The sequence below is a fragment of the Pleurodeles waltl genome, chromosome 5 (genome assembly GCF_031143425.1).
Source record: "Pleurodeles waltl isolate 20211129_DDA chromosome 5, aPleWal1.hap1.20221129, whole genome shotgun sequence".
Taxonomy (NCBI): Eukaryota; Metazoa; Chordata; class Amphibia; order Caudata; family Salamandridae; genus Pleurodeles; species Pleurodeles waltl.
In genome coordinates, this window is record NC_090444.1 from 69,933,217 (window position 1) to 69,949,553 (window position 16,337).

General features: G+C 47.3%; 1 long non-coding RNA gene across 1 annotated transcript in view; it reads left to right on the forward strand.

Moving 5' to 3' along the window:
• The window catches only part of LOC138297211 (uncharacterized), a 72,645-nt gene extending 57,382 nt beyond the window's left edge, over positions 1–15,263 (forward strand). Inside the window, exon 3 of the long non-coding RNA XR_011203934.1 lies at positions 14,294–15,263. This is a non-coding gene — a long non-coding RNA (uncharacterized lncRNA). The remainder of the gene's footprint in view (positions 1–14,293) is intronic.
• The last annotated feature ends 1,074 nt before the right edge of the window (positions 15,264–16,337 follow it).

The window sequence follows — 16,337 nt, forward strand, 5'->3', positions numbered from 1 at the left end:
TCCTATTGTAACTATACATTGTTTGCACTGTTTTCTAAGACTATACTGCATATTTTTGCTATTGTGTATATATATCTTGTGTATATTTCCTATCCTCTCACTGAGGGTACACTCTAAGATACTTTGGCATATTGTCATAAAAATAAAGTACCTTTATTTTTAGTATAACTGTGTATTGTGTTTTCTTATGATATTGTGCATATGACACTAAGTGGTACTGTAGTAGCTTCACACGTCTCCTAGTTCAGCCTAAGCTGCTCTGCTAAGCTACCATTATCTATCAGCCTAAGCTGCTAGACACCCTATACACTAATAAGGGATAACTGGGCCTGGTGCAAGGTGCAAGTACCCCTTGGTACTCACTACAAGCCAGTCCAGCCTCCTACACTTACAACTTCACCACACCATACCATCCACAAACCAATGGTCTTGTAGAAAGATTTAACAAGACATTGAAAGGCATGATCATGGGGCTCCCTGAAAAACTCAAAAGGAGATGGGATGTCCTCTTGCCATGTCTGCTTTTCGCCTACAGAGAGGTGCCTCAGAAGGGAGTAGGGTTTTCCCCCTTTGAACTTCTGTTTGGCCACCCTGTCAGGGGACCACTAGCTCTTGTAAAAGAAGGCTGGGAGAGACCTCTTCATGAGCCTAAACAAGATATAGTGGACTATGTACTAGGCATACGTTCAAGGATGGCAGAGTACATGGAAAAGGCAAGTAAAAACCTTGAGGCCAGCCAACAACTCCAGAAGAAGTGGTATGACCAAAAGGTTGCTATAGTTGAGTTTCAGCCAGGGCAGAAAGTCTGGGTTCTGGAGCCTGTGGCTCCCAGGGCACTTCAGGACAGATGGAGTGGCCCTTACCCAGTGCTAGAGAGTCAAGTCACCTACCTGGTAGACCTAGGCACTAGCAGGACCCCCAAAAGGGTGATCCATGTGAACCACCTCAAACTCTTCCATGACAGGGCAGATGTGAATCTGTTGATGGTAACAGATGAGGACCAGGAAGCTGAGAGTGAACCTCTCCCTGATCTCCTCTCCACAGACCCTAAAGATGGTTCAGTAGATGGAGTGATCTATTCAGACACCCTCTCTGGCCAACAGCAATCTGACTGTAGGAAGGTCCTGCAACAGTTTGCTGAGCTCTTTTCCCTAACCCCTGGTTAGACACACCTGTGTACCCATGATGTGGACACAGGAGACAGCATGCCTGTCAAAAACAACATTTTCAGACAGTCTGACCAAGTTAAGGAAAGCATCAAGGTGGAAGTCCACAAGATGCTGGAATTGGGAGTCATCGAGCACTCTGACAGCCCCTGGGCTAGCCCAGTGATCTTAGTCCCCAAACCTCACACCAAAGATGGAAAGAGAGAGATGAGGTTTTGTGTGGACTACAGAGGACTTAATTCTGTCACCAAGACAGATGCCCATCCCATTCCAAGAGCAGATGAATTGATTGATAAGCTAGGTGCCGCCAGATACTTAAGTACCTTTGACTTGACAGCAGGGTACTGGAAAATCAAAATGGCACCAGGAGCAAAAGAAAAGACAGCATTCTCTACACCTGATGGGCACTATCAGTTCACTGTGATACCCTTTGGTTTAAAGAATGCCCCTGCCACCTTCCAAAGGTTGGTGAATCAAGTCCTTGCTGGCTTGGAGTCCTTTAGTGCAGCTTATCTTGACGATATTGCTGTCTTTAGCTCCAGCTGGCAGGATCACCTGGTCCACCTGAAGAAGGTTTTGAAGGCCCTGCAAGCAGCAGGCCTCTCTATCAAGGCATCCAAATGCCAGATAGGGCAGGGAACTGTGGTTTACTTGGGACATCTTGTAGGTGGAGGCCAAGTTCAGCCACTCCAGTCCAAGATCCAGACTATTCTGGACTGGGCAGCTCCAAAAACCCAGACTCAAGTCAAGGCATTCCTTGGCTTGACTGGGTACTACAGGAAGTTTGTGAAGGGATATGGATCTATAGTGACACCCCTCACAGAACTTACCTCCAAGAAAATGCCCAAGAATGTAAACTGGACTGTAGAATGCCAACAGGCCTTTGACACCCCGAAACAAGCAATGTGCACAGCACCAGTTCTAAAAGCACCAGATTACTCCAAGCAGTTCATTGTGTAGACAGATGCCTCTGAACATGGGATAGGGGCAGTTTTGTCCCAAACAAATGATGATGGCCTTGACCAGCCTGTTGCTTTCATTAGCAGGAGGTTACTCCCCAGGGAGCAGCGTTGGAGTGCCATTGAGAGGGAGGCCTTTGCTGTGGTTTGGTCCCTGAAGAAGCTGAGACCATACCTCTTTGGTACTCACTTTCTAGTTCAGACTGACCACAGACCTCTCAGATGGCTAATGCAAATGAAAGGTGAAAATCCAAAACTGTTGAGGTGGTCCATCTCCCTACAGGGAATGGACTTTATAGTGGAACACAGACCTGGGACTGCCCATGCCAGTGCAGATGGCCTTTCCAGGTTCTTCCACTTAGAAAATGAAGACTCTCTTGGGAAAGGTTAGTCTCATCCTCTTTCGTTTGGCGGGGTGGGGGGTTGTGTAAGGAAATGCCTCCTTGGCATGGTTACCCCCGGACTTTTTGCCTTTGCTAATGCCAAGTTATGATTTGAAAGTGTGCTGAGGCCTGCTAACCAGGCCCCAGCACCAGTGTTCCTTCCCTAACCTGTACCTTTGTTTCCACAATTGGCACACCCTGGCATCCAGGTAAGTCCCTTGTAACTGGTACCCCTGGTACCAAGGGCCCTGATGCCAGGGAAGGTCTCGAAGGGCTGCAGCATGTCTTATGCCACCCTGGAGACCCCTCACTCAGCACAGACACACTGCTTGCCAGCTTGTGTGTGCTGGTGGGGAGAAAATGACTACGTCGACATGGCACTCCCCTCAGGGTGCCATGCCAATCTCACACTGCCTATAGGCATAGATAAGTCACCCCTCTAGCAGGCCTTACAGCCCTAAGGCAGGGTGCACTATACCATAGGTGAGGGCATAGGTGCATGAGCACTATGCCCCTACAGTGTCTAAGCAAAACCTTAGATATTGTAAGTGCAGGGTAGCCATAAGAGTATATGGTCTGGGAGTCTGTCATGCACGAACTCCACAGCACCATAATAGCTACACTGAAAACTGGGAAGTTTGGTATCAAACTTCTCAGCACAATAAATGCACACTGATGCCAGTGTACATTTTATTGTGAAATACACCCCAGAGGGCATCTTAGAGATGCCCCCTGAAACCATACCCGACTTCCAGTGTGGGCTGACTAATTTTAGCAGCCTGCCACACACCAGACATGTTGCTGGCCACATGGGGAGAGTGCCTTTGTCACTCTGTGGCTAGTAACAAAGCCTGTACTGGGTGGAGGTGCTTCTCACCTCCCCCTGCAGGAACTGTAACACCTGGCAGTGAGCCTCAAAGGCTCACCCCCTTTGTTACAGCACCCCAGGGCACTCCAGCTAGTGGAGTTGCCGGCCCCCTCCGGCCACGGCCCCACTTTTGGTGGCAAGGCCGAAGGAGATAATGAGAAAAACAAGGAGGAGTCACTAGCCAGTCAGGACAGCCCCTAAGGTGTCCTGAGCTGAGATGACTCTGACTTTTAGAAATCCTCCATCTTGCAGATGGAGGATTCCCCCAATAGGATTAGGGATGTGCCCCCCCTCCCCTCAGGGAGGAGGTACAAAGAGGGTGTAGCCACCCTCAGGGCTAGTAGCCATTGGCTACTAACCCCCCAGACCTAAACACACCCCTAAATCGAGTATTTAGGGGCTCCCAGAACCTAGCAAGATAGATTCCTGCAACCTAAGACGAAGAAGGACTGCTGACCTGAAAGCCCTGCAGAGAAGACGGAGACACCAAGTGCTTTGGCCCCAGCTCTACCGGCCTGTCTCCCCACTTCAAGAAAAACTGCAACAGCGACGCTTTCCACAGGGTGAAGCCTCAGGGGACTACCCTGCCTCTAAAAGGACCAAGAACTCCCAAGGACAGCGGCTCTGCTCCAAAGAAGAAACATGTTTGCAACAAAGAAGCAACTTTTAAAGAACACACGTTTCCCGCCGGAAGCGTGAGACTTTGCACTCTGCACCCGACGCCCCCGGCTCGACCTGTGGAGAACCAACACTACAGGGAGGACTCCCCGGCGACTACGACCCTATGAGTAGCCAGAGTTGACCCCCCTGAGCCCCCCCCAGCGACGCCTGCAGAGGGAATCCAGAGGCTCCCCCTGACCGCGACTGCCTGCTTCAAAGAACCCGACGCCTGGTAAAGACACTGCACCCGCAGCCCCCAGGACCTGAAGGATCCGACCTCCAATGCAGAAGCGACCCCCAGGTGGCCCTTTCCCTTGCCCAGGTGGTGGCTTCCCCGAGGAGGCCCCCCCCTTGCCTGCCTGCTTCGCTGAAGAGACCCCTGGGTCTCCCATTGAAACCTATTGCAAACCCGAAGCCTGTTTGCACTCTGCACCCGGCCGCCCCCGTGCCGCTGAGGGTGTACCTTTTGTGCTGACTTGTGTCCCCCCCGGTGCCCTACAAAACCCCCCTGGTCTGCCCTCCGAAGACGCGGGTACTTACCTGCTGGCAGACTGGAACCGGGGCACCCCCTTCTCCATTGAAGCCTATGTGTTTTGGCACCACTTCGACCTCTGCACCCGGCCGCCCCGTGCCGCTGAGGGTGTACCTTTTGTGCTGACTTGTGTCCCCCCCGGTGCCCTACAAAACCCCCCTGGTCTGCCCTCCGAAGACGCGGGTACTTACCTGCTGGCAGACTGGAACCGGGGCACCCCCTTCTCCATTGAAGCCTATGTGTTTTGGGCACCACTTTGACCTCTGCACCTGACCGGCCCTGAGCTGCTGGTGTGTTAACTTTGGGGTTGCTCTGAACCCCAACGGTGGGCTACCTTGGACCCAACTTTGAACCCTGTAGGTGGCTTACTTACCTGCAAAACTAACAAACACTTACCTCCCCCAGGAACTTTTGAAAATTGCACTGTCTAGTTTTAAAATAGCTTATTGCCATTTGTGTGAAAACTGTATATGCTATTTTGCTAATTCAAAGTTCCTAAAGTTCCCAAGTGAAATACCTTTCATTTGAAGTATTACTTGTAAATCTTGAAACTGTGGTTCTTAAAATAAACTAAGAAAATATATTTTTCTATACAAAAACCTATTGGCCTGGAATTGTCATTGAGTGTGTGTTCTTCATTTATTGCCTGTGTGTGTACAACAAATGCTTAACACTACCCTCTGATAAGCCTACTGCTCGACCACACTACCACAAAATAGAGCATTAGAATTATCTCTTTTTGCCACTATCTTACCTCTAAGTGGAACCCTTGGACTCTGTGCATGCTATTTCTTACTTTGAAATAGTACATACAGAGCCAACTTCCTACAACCAGATACCACACTCCTAAGGAAGTTGTCACCAGGTGGGAAGGAACCTCGTAGCCAGCTGGCTACCAACCACATTCTGCCCTGGGGGCACTTTTCAATCATTTATGGGACACCTAGACCTCAGATCTCAGCCGACTAGAAAGAAGGACCGCCTTGCTACACAGAGGAACCAGAAAAGAGGCTGCACTGATGAGGACTGCACCTGTTGGCTAGCGAGGAGATGCACTGTGCATGCTGTGTACTGCTCAAGAAGAAGCCAGCTCCAGAGCCCAGTCAAACCAAGAGAACTCCAAGGACGAGCTGAGTGGCCTTCCGTTTGCTGCACAGGTGGCACAACAGCTGAAGAATCTTCTGATGGATACTTCTCACTGCAGATTTCTTACCTTGTGAATAGAATCCTTTAGCTGTTGCCACAGCAAGATCTTGCTGGGCTAAGGATAAATAAGCATATTAGGCCAGACAACTGTGCATCTAAAGCTGGGATTTCACGAAGAACAGCAGAGAACAAACTTCTCCCACCATCGTGCACAGATCCTTTTAGTCAAGGGACGCCTTGCTGCCAAGATGACACCCACTTCTTTGGACAGGAGATGAAAACTCATCAGCAGTCTTCATTCAGTGTCCAGGCATGGAGTTGTAGGTAGCACAGACTAGGGAGCGGGATCCTACCCTACTGCTGTGACAGGAGGTCCTCTCAAAGAGGCACCCAGATCAAAGGACAGATGCTCACGGCCCTCACCTAGTCTGGAGCAACTAAGATGATTTGGGCCAACTCGTACCTGATTTTCAGAACTTTGGGCAGGAGACGTAGAGGTGGGAAGGAGTACAGAAGTCCCAAGCTCCAATGCCATTGAAAAGCATCTCCCAACAAGAACCACAATGGGAACAACAACATAAAAAAGTCTGGACACTGCACACTTGGTAGTGGTGAATAGATCAAGCCAGGTTTCTCTTCATTGCTTTAAAATGTCCTGTACCATCTCAGAGTTCAGCCACCATTCATGACCCGCTAGGCAACACTGGCTGAGTTTGTCCACCCTATGGTTCAAAGATTCTGATAAGTGCTGTAGTACTAGGGAAATGCCCTGATGATGCTGCATTTTACAGAGGCACAGGGCCTCCTGGTATAGGATCCATGACCCCCATTCTGCTTTGTTTTTATGCAATACCACATGGCAGAGGTGTTGTCCATGAGAACCTTTGATGGGCGGGAATAATGCTTTCAGTGACTAGCAAATTTCCCTAAACTCTGACCAGTTTATGTGGAGGCACTCTTCCACCAGATTCCAGAGCCCTGTGATCTCCACCTCTCTCATCTGACCTCCCAAACTACCAACAATCCATCCTCCACAACCATTCACTCGGGGTGGGATGGAGATAGATCCAACCCTGGTCTAGCAGCCACCACTGCAGATCTTTTGCAGTCCCTTCTGACTCTCTGATGGAATCTGACAGGTTCCTTTGGTGCTGGGCCCACTGAGACTTCGGGTCCAACTGCAGAGCCTACATGTGCCACATGGCATAGTCCACAAGCAGGATGAAGGAGGTCAAGAAGCCTCACAGCCACTCTGAGATCCAGGCTGAGGATGAAAACATCAGGATCATGGTCCAAATTTCCAGGACTCCAGGAACAGGAAAGCCTTGGAAGAAGACCACATCCAGGATTGATCCAATGAAGGGGAACTTCTGTGAAGGAGTTAGGTGTGACTTCAGCAAGTTGATGAAAAACCCCAGTGAAATCAACAGGTTGGCCATCATTTGGAGGTAGTTCACAACTGTCTGCAACCAGTCAATGTGGTATGAGATGACTGGTATTCCCACCTTCTGGCGGTGGGCAGCGACCAACATCACCACTTTTGTGAACATCCTAGGTGAACCTGTAAGGCTGAAGGGGGAGCACTGAGTACTGAAAGTGCTACCTACCCAGAAACCAGAGGTAACTCCTGTTGGACTTCAGGATGGGAATGTAGAAAAAGGCATCCTGTAGATCCAGCACCATCATCCATTCTCCACGATCCAGGGCAGAAAGAACCTGGGCCAGGGTGAGCATCCTGAACTTGTCCTTCCTGAGAAAATGTTCAGAGGGCAAAGAGAGGATAGGCAGGTCTCCCTTTTTCATCGGCACCAGGAGTTAACAGGAGTAAAAACCAGTCCTGACTTCTGATGCTGGCACCCTATCTATGGCTCCCGCTGTCCAAGAGGGCCCGAACCGTCTGTGCTGGTGTTGACGCTCAGGGTTACAACATTGGTTGTGGTCCTGTAAATAGGATCGGACTTAGCCCAGCCCTGGAACATGGTAAAGGGGTACAGTCTTTGTTGGGAAGGAATCCACTGGAGACTCTATTGGATTCTTTGGGCCCAAAGGCACTATAGAGGGATTCGTTAGGGTACTGAACAGTCCCATTATGGGCTCTCTCTAAAGATCTGGATTCGCTCCGCATTGCCAATGACCCAAGAACTTGAGTTGCTCAGGGCCAAGATTGCTTCTAACGTTGGGGACGGAGTCTGTGGCGGGGGAGTACCCCAGGCGATGCGCAACTTCTCTTGGTGGAAGCCATCATCAGGTAAGTCTTATTAGACTTACCAGATGATTTTGATCTGTACGAAGAGGGCTTGGGAGAATGACCACTGGGAGTAAGAAGGCGTCCTTGATTTCAAGAGGGACCAGGTCTTTTGTTCCTTTTGGTGATGTTCTATGACGTAGAGCTTGGCCTCAAGCTCTCTTATGGCATTCAGATTTATCAGACCACTTTTGTTGCACAATGTCAAGTAACGTGATGTGTACAAAAACCATGAAAGACCTTGTTTGTGGAAATCTTTACAAGGTTTGAACCCGGTTGCTTTTGGACGGGACAAGTCCCCTGCACAGTGCAAAAAGCTTGGAAAATAGTGTCTGCCAATCCTGATAGAAATTGAGGGAGTGATCTCTGGATCCATGGCAGAAGGCACAAAAAGAAATAAACTGTTGTCAGCGCTTGGAGATGGTCACTATGTAGGGGCTCCTACTTCACATCAGGTGCGGAACGGATCAGAAATGGAACTGCACGATGACGTCTGTTAACACATGAGGAAATTCTTCAACCTGGCATCTGAGGGTATTCACAAGGTGAGGAATCTATGGTTTGGAGTATCCATCAGAAGCAGCAAACCATCCACTGATGCAGATGTCATCCTAAAAGGGATGCAGTGCTAGGATATTTAGGTAGAGCTACCTCAAAAGGAACTTTGGGGTCCAGTCAACATTAGAGAAGGATACATTTTCCTTGAATCAGTGTTCATAAGGAAGGTATTGCTATGCCTGGCTTGGCACAGCTTTAGGTGATTTCCAGAACTCATTTAAACACCAGCACAAAGCGTCTTAACAAACAGCACTGAGCTAAGGGACTTGCACCTATTATGCGCTGCTTTACCAGGAGCATCTGTGGGAACGTGGACTAGTATGTAGTGTGGTAGTGTGGTTGTGCAGCCTTACCATGTAATAATGTTACAATCTCTATTAGGTTAAGATGGGTTCCTTCCCAAATACAATAGCTCAGACTTGGGTAGCTCTGGCAGAGAGGAGTCACACTAGCAACAGGGACAAGTGTAAAGCATTAGAAATGCAAAAGCTGTTACTAGGCCACAACACAATAAAAATCCATCATTTTATAAAATAAGAGTATTTTTTATCACCAAACCAACAAAACTCTATTGAGGGGAACCAGAGGTATGATTTTTGAAAGGTAAGTGAAATATTTTAACTTTAAGCTCTTAGATGCAGTAAATGGTTGCGAGAGTGTAAAGATAAGGTCCACACGATTCACATAGAAAGACACCGTTAATCACAGATTTCAAGAATACAACACCAGCTTAAGTTCCATTCGTCCTCTCTACTTTTCAGCTTCTTTCCCCCTCTTCATTCTACCCGGATATCAAATTCCAATCTCCACACTCTTCATTCTCTGCATCACCCACCTTATGTTATCACCACACATCTCCCCCTTTCATCATGAACATAACTGACACATTTACATTTCATATTATCACGAACCGTAAAAAGCTATGATTAATTTACAGTATAATCACACATATTAATCATAATACGTTAGACCGGTCAGCTCTTTGTGTGGTTTCCCCTGTACATTTTGCTTCTGACCTCCTGTTTTTGATCCTAAGCTGAATTTTGTTTTTGCTGGCTTTAGGACTCTAGTCCCTTTACCACTGCTGACCAGTGCTAAAGTGCAAGTGCCATCTGTCTAAATTATATTGGTGATTGGTTTATCCATTTTTGGCATGTTTGATTTACTAGTAAGTCCCTAGTAAAGTGCACTCTGTGTGCCCAGGGCCTGTAAATCAATGCTACTGGTGGGCCTGCAGCACTGATTGTGCCACCCACATGAGTATGTCTCAGACCGGACACTGCAGTGTCTTTGTAGTCAAACTGCCATTTCGAACTGGCAAATGCACCCACTTGCCAGGCCCATACTTTCCCTTTCACAACATGTAAGTCACCCCTAAGGTAGCCCCATGGGAAGGGTGCAGAGTATTTAAAAGGTAGGACATGTACTGGTGTGTTTTACATGTCCTGATAGTGAAATACTGCTAAATTAATTTTTAACTGTTGCAAGGACTATCTCTCCTAAAGGGTAACACGGGGAGTGCCTTGACATATATTTTACATTGTAATTTGCAATTGGGGGCAGATAGAGATATGGATTTTGGAGTCTCTGAACTCAATTTAAAAATACATATGTTGGTGAAGTTTTTTTTTTTTTTTTTTAATGCCACTTTTAGAAAGTGAGTATGTTCTTGCTTAACCATTCTGTGCCTCTGCCTGGCTGTGGAATACATGTCTGGGTCAGTATGACAGTAGGGGTGTTTGTGAATTCATTCTCGTTAGTCACACAAAGGGAGCTGAGGTGTGCCCTGCATATCCTGATGGGTCTTTCTGGCCTAGAGTGGTGGGAGGAGCTGACACTTGCACCTGAATAGGGCCATGCCTGTCCTTACACAAAGCAGTCTCTAACCCCCTAGGGTGTGTCTGGGCCAAGGCAGGAAAGGCAGGGTCTTGTGCACTACAAAGACTTTCTTTTGAAGTTTGCCTACTTCAAAGGCACAAAAGAGTATAAGCATTGGGCTTTTGAGACCACAACTTCAGAATCCTTCTGGACTGAGGACATTCTGTCATGAGGAAGACATAGATGCTGGAGGAATGACTGCCACTCTGCCTGTTGCTTTGCTGTGCTAGCTTGCTGCTTCTATCTTGGGAGTGAAAGGCCTGGACTTTGCTTCCTACATTCTGCTTCCAAAGGTTCTCCAAGGGCTTGGACTGAGCTTACCTCCTGTTAAGAAGTCTCAGGGAAAAAAACTTCATCTGCCAGCAACCGGGCTCTTTTGCTGGGATTCCTGACTTGCCAAGTGGTGCCAAATCCAGTACTTGGGTCCTTGGGAGTGTGTTCTGGTGAACCCAAGAAGAAACTAAGCCCCATATTTATACTTTTTGACGCAAAACTGGGCTGACGCAGTTTTGCATCAAAAAATTTACCGCCAGCTAACGCCATCTCTTTGTGCCGCTCGGGCATCAAATTTATACTTTGACGCACGGCGGCGCAAACCACTGGTCTGAGTCATTTTCTTTTTTACTCAAACCAATGCATCACGTCGTAAAGAAAAACAACGTTACTGCAGCGAAAATGAGTCGGTTTACGACGTCGCATACCGGATACGCGCCTTTTTTTTTACGCAATAGCATCAAAAAGCGGCACAAACCCTGCAAAATGTGCAAAGGAAAACCAAAATGGATCAATGTCTGTGCACTGTACGACACTTTCAAATACAATTCCTGTGTGTAACATTATGGGCCATATTTATACTTTTTGACGCAAAACTGCGCTAACGCAGTTTTGCGTAAACAAAATTAGCGCCGGCTAACGCCATTTCGATGCACCGTGCGGGCGTCAAATTTATACTTTGACGCACGGCGGCGCAACCAACAGGTGGGAGTCATTATTTCGTGACGCACACAGCGGCGTCAAGTCGTAAAGGAAACCAACGTTAACGCGATGCAAATGATTGTGGCTCGATTTACGACAGCGCAACCCGGAAAGCGCTGTTTATTTTGACGCAATAGCGTCAAATTTACCCGCGAAAACTGCCCTTTCAGCAGAGGAGAGCCAAAATGGATCCCAGATGCCACAACAGACCCCAGGAAGATGACAGCAGACCAGGAACCAGCCAGGATGATCCATACCGGAACCAGGACATTTTCAGAAAAAAAAGAAAGTGTCGCTTCAGTGCGGAGGAGCAGGAAATCCTGGTTAAAGAGGTGACGAAACACCAGCACCAATTGTTCATCACCTCTAAATTGCCCATCAGTAGGAGAGAGGCCATATGGAAACAAATTGTGGACAAGATCAACAGTGTGGCTGAAGAACGCAGGACAGTCACCGAGTGTAAGAAACGCTGGCATGACTGCAAACGTAGGACACAAGAAAAAATGGCCAGGAACAGGAAGGCAGCACTGCAGACTGGAGGGGGGAGTCCAGCACACCAGGAGGCCCTGGACCACATGGAGGAGATGGTCGCAGCCGTCATCCCTGAGGAGATCGTCACAGGGATTCAAGGACAGGACAGCGCAGACTACCACGACACAACGCACATGCAGGGTAAGTAGCATGGGGAATTAAAATGCAACAATGATACATGCTACCGGAGGGGGGGAATACCTACTACACAATGCATGTAAGTCAGCACAAATATGAAGTGGCATGGGTAAAGGGGCACGGCAGGGGGGCATGCCCAGCACAGACTGAATCTGGGGCACGACAAAATACAGCACCAACAATAGTCCCATTGGGCCATCCTGTAATTACAACAATAGAGCCAAGGGAAAGCAGCAACAGGTGTGAAGGCCACTACGTCAAACTCACATCCAGGCACTTGTCTGTCAAAATCTATCCTACATCAACTAGGTCCCTATCAGTAATCCAGTAGCCAAAACAACAACTGCAATGTAACTGCCACAACAGTTGACAATAACACCTCTCATCTCTGTGCAGCTATAGTAGCAAATGGCAGGAACCTCTCCATGGAACATACATACCTAAATTAGGGGGTGAGGATGACATCTGCAACTATTTATAGAAATAAGACAAAGGCACCAGTACACTCAAATGCCAATGCCCATAGTTGACACATACATCAGCCAAAGTAAACAGCAATAGGAGCCACACAGCACTAAGGACACACACATGCTGCATACGTCAGGGTCCCTCACGTGCCTGGCTAACAAGGCAACATCACTAATGTCATACTGCTCAGACAACAACATTGAGGAGGGGACACAGGCAACTGGTCACTGAAACACACCTGCACAGTCTGACAACCAAATCGGACCTTGATACGATAAACAGGGCAATCCAATTAAACACACATGACCCAACATCATCTCCAAACATCAACAATGTTTACATCCATACCACATCCTAACATTGACATGCATAGGATATGCCACATCACATGTACATTTCAGGCAATGTGAATAAAAAGTGTTTGGGGCAGGTCCTGAGAGGCAAGTGTGCTGCCAGGGCATTCACAACACCCACAGCCAGTCAAAGTATAGTGTGGTAAGTGTTACGTATACTTTGCGCATTAGCTTCAGGCTTTAGGCCTTTGTGCACCTTGCCCTGAATGTACTTTTACGCATTTGCTCACATCTAAGAGCCTCTGAGCACTTTGCACTAAATGCTTTTTATTAGGCTTCCTATCAGTTATTTTTGCAAATAGCCAGTCCTACGGTGTTGTTTATTAGTCAAATCACACTGTTTTGTCTACTTCAGCACTGGAGTTCGCCAGAACATATTCACTCTGTGCCCCAGTCAAGGATACAGTCTGGTACATTGCCGATAGACGTGGTAGGGGTTAAGATTTGGCATTCCTGCGTAGGGACACTTTGTCATCACGATGACATATTACTTATACAATCACTTCCTTGTCCCAACACACGCAAGAGGGAGTTTCCAAACAGAGAACCACAACTAGACGCTGCCTGCCTTGCTGCAGATGCAGAACCAGATCACAGGCCATTGCTCTGATATGAGGGATGATGTCTCCCCAGTGATTCAGACAGGCAAGCTCGAAGCTTAACATGCTGTGCTCTAAATAGAACAAGCAGAGGGATAGTAGAAACAGTTAGGCACCATGATAGCTTTGTACTAATGTTTTACTCTCCTGCTGACTATTTCAATTCTACCATGTTGTATTGTTTGGGTTATTGTGGCTCACACCTAAATATCTACAAGTCAGTTGTACAATTAAATCATCATATAAAACAAATACTGTCTTTGTCTTTTGTGTATGAGATCATACTGGAAAAGAGATAATTGTTTTGGATCTGAGTGACCACGACTTCCCTGAGAAGTTTCCAAAGATGTCATGCGCTCGGATGTCTAATCATTCCTTTGCCGTGGGAGACATGAGGCACTGCTAGTTAGCCAGAGCAAAAAGAAAGAATCAGGGTGAGAGAGTTAATTACAAGTGGGTCAGACTTAGTCCCCCACACCATTAGCTATCCTGCTGCCTAGAAAGCCAGTAATCTCATGTAGGATTATGAGTGCCCACCCAACAAAATGTCTCTCCATAAGAATTGTTAAACACGGAGGGACGAGTAGGACAAAAAGATGGCTATTCCTAAATTGTTACAAAGCAACACCTAGAGGCAATTAGGCAGACAAGTCTGATAGCTCTATATCATACATGTGACACGCAGGTGGGCCATAGGCCTACAACAATGCCCATATGAAGGACAGCAGATACCAAGACTAAAACAGAGCACAAAGTTAAGGCATCCAAAGGCTTGTATCTTATTGCAAAATTGTCACAACACAGACACACTAATTGTACCCTGTTTCATTGCAGAGGAACATGGATCTCCTGCCGATATGCCTGTCCCTGATTTCCCTGATGACATGGATGACGAGCCCATAAACATTCCACAGGAGACCATCTAAATGGTCCTTGAAAGCCTCCAAACCCCACCTTCAGTCACAGGGAGGAGCACAGAAGAAGCAGCCACCACAGTAGAACCACCCGCCACCCCAATAGTAAGACCTGCCAGCTCCAAGACAGCTGAGGACTCTGACGACACTGGCACCAGCTTCGAAAGAACCGTCGTTGGGGTACAGCGGGAGCTGGCCAAGGAGGTGCGGGTGGGGATGCAAACTATGGCAGCCAGCCTTGAGGGGGTGCGTTCGTGCATGATGTCTTCTGCTGATCAGGCAGCTGCTATGCAAGCCCTAACATCTCTCTTGCAGGAACTTGAAAAAACACAGAAGGAAATAAGCACAGCTGTCATCTAGTTGACACATCACCTACAACTGCAATCCAGTCAACGTATGCACGAATGCAACATTGAACCCCTCAGGGCCGACCTGGCTGCCTACCATCATGATGTGGCTGCCATTCTCAAAAACCAGCAGGCCCTCCTTGCTGCAGTACTGCCCTTAAGAACTCCACAGGGAGCAGCCCCTGGGATGTCTGCCTCCACGTCTTCTAACACTGAGGTGTGTGTTGCCCCTTCACAACCAACAACAACAAGGACAAACCAGGCAACACACACATCAGAAGAAGAAGACATGGAACAGATAACATTCTCACGGAAGAGTACCCGGAAGCACTAGTCCCTGCACCATGTCCTACTTTGACCAAGGTCCTACGTTTTGTCAAATGCCAGTCTCACTACAACTACACTCAATGACTGTTCTGCAATCCACTGTATGACTTGGCCCCATTGCCAGTGAATGTCTCTCTCCTACTATTTGCCAATTCCTGTCCCTCTGCACTGTCTGTGACATCACCCCAGCATGTCAGGAGCATCATCCACACCCCTTCTGTAGGATCACCATGTAAGAATGCACCAGAACGGACCCAGCAAACATGGACAATGGACATTTTGCACTACAGCACCTGTAAATAAAAAGCACTTGCACACCTATTATGTCTCTGTGTTATTTCACACTTCAACTGTGCAGTACATAACTCCAAAGTGCCTGTGTGGCAACCATGTAGATTGTCAATACTACTGTCCTGATATCATGTAGTCTGAAACATCTGTGCAGTGGCCAGGATTGCATCATAGCCTTACCATACTGAGGAGAATAACTGATGAAGGGACTAACCACACACAATCATGCTGTGTTGGACAGAATGATGCACCATCTATAGCTATTCTAGTCAACTAATGGTGGCTGAGAAATGTAGGCACCATGCAATACTAAAACATGAAATTATGCTGCAAAATGTAAGGAAACATTACCAAATTACACTGTATCAATCACCCTTTCTGAGTATACTTCCATGAAGGAAAGTCATGCTGAATGAGTACACACATGATGTAGGTCAACAATGAAAGCAACAAGACAAGAGTGTGAACAACTCCTCATCTACAAAGATCTCCCTGAACTTCACACTGCAGTCCGATCTATTAATTTACCCACAATAACAAGTCTGGAAGCACACTTTGTGAAGTAGGATACATACTCACCAACACAAAACCTTGGTGATCAATGCAAACTACCAATGGTCGGTCTCCCAAATGGTGGATACTTACCAAGTTAGCACACGGGTAGCTGGCATGTTAAACCTCAATTTCATGGGGATGGCGAGCATAGGACACAAATGTCATACAAAAACATTCACCTACACTGATGTCAAGGCCATGATAAAGTAGCACCTAACGCATCATGTAAAGGGTTAACTATATATTTATTACTATATATTAACACAAGAGGCAACTAAGGGAAAGGTAATACCTACACTAATTTAACCTGACTACTACTAACCCACAACTGTCCCTAACTAACCTAAGCTAAACTTACTCTACACATGTAACGAAACGATCTAAACATCAACCCCCCACCCACCATTCTGAGACAGGACACATGCAGGACAACACTTACTAACC